The following is a 6,665-nucleotide window of genomic DNA, read 5'->3' as shown; positions in this document are numbered from 1 at the left end:
ATCAACTTGCAGCCTTTTTTAAGTATAATAAACACTTTAATATTACTTTATACAAACGCAACAAAATCAAGTTGAGCTAATTAATAGTACCAGTATTCCTCAGTTAGATAAACCTACTTTTATTGGTAGAGGGAACTTATTTATGGGTTGCTACAAGCAACCTGTAATTATTTTATTTAGGTATTATGAACATTATGTTTCTTAGTAAAATTACCACATCATATGTGAATAAACATTTTAATTGAGTACTGGCTATAACCTCTAAATGTCAATATTCTAAACACTAATTAATTAACTTTACATAAACAGACATTGTCATTGTAAATGACAATTACAAATTCAATTGAAGAAGAAAAAGATGGGAAGATAGATCGAAGCCAATAACATTTATTCAATTTGAACCAGTGTCACTTTTTACAGCGACTACAAAACAGGCAATAAATGTGGCCACACACGTACAAAAAAAAAACACTGTTTAAGTGCATTTTCAACCTGTTTTAAACAGTCAAGTGAAATAACCAAACTGCCCAATCTGCAATGTTTAGATAAAGGTAAATGTGAGCCATAACATCAAATTGTATCACAGTGGAACTGAAATGTCAAAAATTATTATAGTATTTCTATATATTACGGTCCAAAGTCCACATTAATTAAGGCACTCTTCAAAAAAAGAACATCTGTTAGACTAATTATTTTAAGACAATGCCAGACCCCAATTGAGAAATCATTGAAGACAACTTGGTGGGGAGATTTGCATACTTGGATAATGGTTTAGGACGAATGGGATCCTATCCCACAAAATGAGTCTGATACATCTCAAATGTTTACACCAGTTTTGAGGGATACTTGAGGACGAGGGCATAGCAATGTTCAAACAGGAGGCATTATGCTTTCGACAGGTTTGGCACACCTCTGACCATGGTCTGTCTTTCTATGATAATCCTAATAGTGTCGGGCTGATGGCACATGTACAATTTCAGTTGGCAACTACCAAGCTCAGCGTGCACCTCTGCTTCATCACAACTCTATTGGTGGAGACAAAAAAGAATTAAGAGTTTGGTAAGACAAATACGAAACAAGATGAATATAAAAGACAGGTAGAAGACTGATAAGACACAGTTAATTTTACTTTTGGTGATAAAGGTGGTGGCTACTAGACGGAGACTGTGACTAGAGCATATAACCAAAGCAATTGTCCTCGCCTGTACATGATTCGTCATCATATAACTGTTTATGAAGCTATAGAGTTTAAATTCAAGAGCAAACATTCAAACCCATATCATCAGAATATTACTACACAATGACAGAAAAATAGACAAGTAGCTTTAAGCCCAGTACATACGTGTTGGAAACTGATGAGGTCTTACAGTCTCTCCCCCATGTACTCAATCCGGCATCTCCGGACCACTTCCCTCCTTTTCTTCACAAAGGCAAGTGGATCCTGTCAAAAAGTAAAATCTGATCAAAATTCACAGCCTGATGAGAGTAGCACAAACCATAGAACAGGGCTATTCAAATACATTTGCAGGGGGGCCAAACTAGGAAATTCCTAAATTTGTGAGGGCCGGCCGGACGGATCAGCTAAAGGAAATTTAAATATACTATATAATAAGGTACATAATATATGAAATAAAATAAGGTACATTATTATTTTGGCTTCCTTTATTATTTCAACACATTCAACTTGTATTGATTTGGCCTACAACAAAGTGCAAAACTGCAAATATGGAGACATATGCTATACACAGCTTTTACCATTAAAACAGTAAGTAATAGCTTATAAATCAAAAAATCAAAATAAAGCTGTCTTAAGTGCAAAACTGCAACTGCAGTTTCAAGTATCAAATCGTATTTGGGAAAATAATAACATATAAATATCCCTGAAGTAGTATATCTTTCAGACAGTAAGTCCACATTTTAAAACTAGAAAAAACATATCAAGTATACAGTAAGTACAAATCAGCTAACTAGTACTGTAAACATACTCTTGATTAAAACTAAATAATAACAAGAATATTTTTTTCCTCATTTAGTTGACCTTATTTATCAGTGAGAGTATGTGACTCAGTGGGAGAAGTGACAACGATTTTCTTTTGCCATTTTAACATAATCTGGTTCATATGTGGTAAGTGCAATTCTCAGGCACTGGGATAACTTCTCATTGCTCAGGGAGCAACGTGCCTTTGTTTTGATTGCATTCATATGAGAAAAGCTAGACTCGCACGTGTGGGTGGATCCAAACATTGTCAGTATCAGCACAGACACTTTCTTAATTGTGGGGTATTTAGCTTGGCTAATATGGTCACACCAAAAGTTGATTGGACCTTCAGACTGCAAGTGTAGTTTCAAAGCAAGTGACGACTGGAGATCAATCATTTCTAGCTGAAGAGCACTCTTATCAATGTTAGGCATGAACTCTTTAACTTTTGCAATGAAGTTTGAGTCATGGTTTATTGAGAATGGATCGCGAGTAAACTGCATAACCTCCATTGGGAGACTAAAGCCCTGAAATCTGTCACTGAAGTTTTCAGTCAGCTTTGTCATGAATTCAATCATAGTTGGCATGACTTGTGCCCCAGGCGTACTACTCAAAAATCCACGAAGGTGTGTAAAGTGCATCAACTCGTTTGTGGTTAGGTCAGACACAAATACATTCAGCTTTGTTTTGAAAGCACACAATCTCTCAACCAAATCCGCAATACATTTCTCTCGCCCCTGTAACTCTGAATTTAGTGAGTTTAAGTGTCCAAAAATGTCACAGAGGAAGTGAACTTGTGTCATGAACTGTTCATCAAGCATGTGCTCCAAGAAATGAGCCGCTCGTTTGTGTTTACATGTGCGAAGGAAAGAAATAATCTCACTGCGGAGATCACAAAAACGATCCAAAACTTTACCTTTACTGAGCCACCTGACATCGCAATGAGCCAGTGAGTCAGCGTGCTCAGCAGAAGTCTCATCAAGCAACAGACGGAAAAGATGATGCTGAAGGCTTGAAGTTGAGCGGATGAAGTTGACAATGCTTGTGAGCTTGTCCATAGTGTTTCTTAATTCACCGCTGAGCTTCGCGCACAAGACAGACTCGTTAATAATGCAGTGTAAAAACTGCATTTGAGGTGCCACAGCTGACAGTCTGGCTGCTAGTCCTTGCACTCTTCCGAGAATAGCTGGTGCTCCATCTGTTACTAGCAAGCAAACCTTTTGTAAATCCAGTTTATGCTCACTGAAAAACGCGACAACATTTTGAAACAGCACTTCACCTGTCGTATGTCCCTCCAGTGGAATGAATCCCAGAAGCTCCTCACGAAAGCGAACTCCATCGTAAAATCTCACATAAACGCACATCTGGGCCACATCAGTTGTATCTGTCGATTCGTCAATAGCAATGGACATCAGCTCCGTTTTTTGCACGTTTTCCAGTAGTTTATCAAATACATCCTTTGCTAGAAGATCCACTCGACGAAGAGCTGAGGTGTCTGACAGTGGTACTTTTTTAAAAGATGACGAAACCTGGTCTTTCATTTTTTGGTCAACAATCATTTCGTCAACAACCGCCAGCATGCAGTCTTTAATAGTCTCTGACTCGGTGAAGGGCCTCTTTTTTCTCGTGAGTATCCATGCCACTCGTAGAGAGGCAATGAAAGCTCTCTCCTGTTCTGTACAAAACCCGCCAATTGCACGCTGACTTTGCTCAAAAGAAGTTACCAGTCTGTCTATTCTACGTTGTCTCTCCAATGAGCCCTCTTGGTATTGCGCAGAAAAAGACGAATGTTTTGTAGTAAAATGTCTCTTCACATTATATTCTTTGGCCACAGCCACTGATTCGTTGCATAGTAAACACACAGGTCTATCGGTTCCTCGCTTGCTTGTCGTAGTTGGCACAATAAATAAGTACTTCTCCGTCCATTCACTCTGAAACTTACGATTTTCTCTGTCAACTTTGCGGTTTGGCTTGGACAACGCCATGTTAGATGCATGTTTAGACAGCGAGAGAACATCGAATCAGTGAGAATGAGTGTTTGTCGCCATAGAGACGACCTGCTCCGCTCTAGAATCTTTGCCTGTACTCTCGTTGGTGCGTCGCGGCAGATTCGTAGATTTTTAACTTTTTAGATTTTTTTTATTTTATTTTTTTAAATCTGCCGCGGGCCAGAATAAATTTCAATCGGGCCAAATTTGCCCCGGGCCGCTATTTGAATAGGCCTGCCATAGAACCTCTGTATTTCAACCATTCAATTGCTGTAAAAGGTGTCTAGTATATACACACCACTGTACTACAAGATCTCACACTATCACCAGCCTCTCAGAGAAATAAACATATGTGCATGTTGTTAACTCGAAAGATCAAGGGGGAGAGTTCACAAAATTGAGATTTAACTTTCCAAGTAGGCTGTGTTCATCAATATGAATCAAGCTTCTATTAGTAGATTGTCTATTTCTCACCTCAAATGCTTTCTTAAACATGTTTTAGTGGACCTTTTATGTGTAAAGAGACTGCTTAGGAGCAAGGGACACTCTTGGAAAATGGGGACGAGGGAATTGCATCACTTGCAGCAAACTATCACTAACTTTGGGGCTAACTATCCCCTTAAACTATGCAACTCTTCGAACATGGCCTTACATGTAGTTGTCCTTTAAAGAATGAGAGAGAGGGGTTCTGACAATGTAGGGTGTTTTGATATGTCTCTGGGTAGTATGAATGTGCTCACCATGTGTCATAACAACTTGCTCACATATTGGATGGAAAATCTTTTACCTCTTATCTGGATGATTGTCATCATTTGGGACTTGATTCTTTGACTGACGGCTTATTTTGTGTGGAAAACTGACAACAGCTTTGGAGTTTTGCCATTCTCAGGAACTCTTCACAGATCTGTAAAGCAAAGTATACCATCTTAGTTAAATACCAAAAGTGATGTGTTTCTTCAATCATGGACAGTTTCAAGCAGTAAAGGATCATATTCAGTGTCTATTTATTATATGAATAAGTATGAAAAAGGAAAGAATGAAATGTAATCTTTAGTCAAGTTTGTTGCCTTCTGTTTGTGGTTGGTACATAAAAACGTCTTCAGAAATGTAATTGTATGGACCCCACACAATTGTACCTATGTTTTCTTACCTGGGAATAGTTATAGCTGTAATTTTATTTTTTTTAAGTTTTTCTTACCTGGATATGAAGCTTGAAGACCCCAGGTAACAAAAGCACTTGGGTATCTACAGACCAGGAAAATGCATTTTAGAATTAGGTTAAAAATCAGTTGTAAATGTTACTTATTCAAGTAATAGGTTAGAAATCGTTTTAGGGGTTTTTCAACCAGAAATCTGCCATTAATTGACTATGCAGCAATTAAAAAAACAGACAGACTAATCATACATCTCTACAGTCAAATATGTGCATCTGCTTAAGTAATGCAAAAGTATACTAACATGATCTCTGAGTGCTGTCAAAGTCACACGGCTAACTTGTTTCGGCAGCGGTCGATAAAACACCACAGCTTATTTTCCCCTATTTGCCCGCACAACTATTGAATGAAGGCTCGAAATGATTTCGTTCGAATATGATCCCGAAATTGAATCTGTGCAATATAAAAAAATATTGCTGAGGGTATTTGTGTAACTAATTATTATTAGAAGTATCTGCGTTTTTAAACACTTCTATCCTAAATGTTGTAACAGAAGCGATTATATTAGAAGGCGCTGCTAAGCCATTGCTATCTAAAGCACTAGCATCTCTGCTGCTAACGCGATCACCTCACGACAGCCGGATCCCTCGCCGGAGACCGTGTTGTTAAAATGAAATCAAACAAGTGCTGTAGTCATGCCTTCTGTGTGTTTTTAGGCTACTTTGGCTTTAATTTTACCAATATCACTTTGAATCGTTAGTTCGCGTAAACTTAAGCTAGCGTAGTACCAATTTTAACGTGTCTAAGACTTTTACCTTACCGTTTAATGTTAAATATTACGTTAATAAATGTGAAATAAAAAAATATCAACTTACCGTGTTAATCAGTCCCTGAAATTCAGATCCGATGGCGCGAACAAACCGTTGATGTGCTGCGGAAGATGCTGCATCTGACTTGAAAAATCCCCGCCTGTGAAAAGTGATAATGACGTTGCCAACTTAAAATATTTACGTTTGATGAACACACCTGCCACATCGACAGCTGCTCTAATAAATTGTTTAAGTCAACTCACTTTTATAACGTTTCTTGTACACAATAACCACATTCAAAGAACTACCCAAATAAATTGCAATAGTTTTACTTAAAATATATTGTTTTATGAAAAACTGATATATTTTAAGTGAAGAGGAAGTATATTGATAGGTTTTAGTATAAAACAAATAAAATGAAGTAGATTAAAAACATTTAAAGTAAATAAAACCAACTTTGTGAGTGAAGCACTTTTTACAGTGCTGTTGTGCCCCTGGCTCTGACGTCGTGTCTCGGCTCCTGTCACTTTTTTTTGGTTTGGAAGCATCTGTTGGCACAGGTTGCTTATTGCTGTATTTTGCCATCTTGTTTATATACATATATTTTTTTTTCTTTTTTCGGTTTGTGATATCGTGTTAGAATATTTTAATAAAAATAAATGTGACCGTATGACGATCATTAACTTACACTGGTAAAGCCTGTACTCAGACCCCAGCTTCTGAGCCTCCCCAATTA

General features: G+C 37.6%; 1 long non-coding RNA gene across 1 annotated transcript; it reads right to left on the bottom strand.

The window, feature by feature from the left end:
* Positions 1–4,759: 4,759 nt before the first annotated feature.
* On the bottom strand, positions 4,760–6,084 carry LOC130409764 (uncharacterized). The gene is made up of 3 exons (XR_008904895.1): positions 5,996–6,084; positions 5,165–5,211; positions 4,760–4,870 (listed from the first exon to the last, which is right to left on the bottom strand). It is a non-coding gene; the product is annotated as an uncharacterized LOC130409764 (long non-coding RNA).
* Positions 6,085–6,665: the final 581 nt, after the last annotated feature.

The sequence above is a fragment of the Triplophysa dalaica genome, chromosome 20 (assembly GCF_015846415.1).
Source record: "Triplophysa dalaica isolate WHDGS20190420 chromosome 20, ASM1584641v1, whole genome shotgun sequence".
NCBI classification, from domain to species: Eukaryota; Metazoa; Chordata; class Actinopteri; order Cypriniformes; family Nemacheilidae; genus Triplophysa; species Triplophysa dalaica.
The sequence above is the reverse complement of the archived record's forward strand: the minus strand, read 5'-3'. Positions and strand labels throughout refer to the sequence as shown.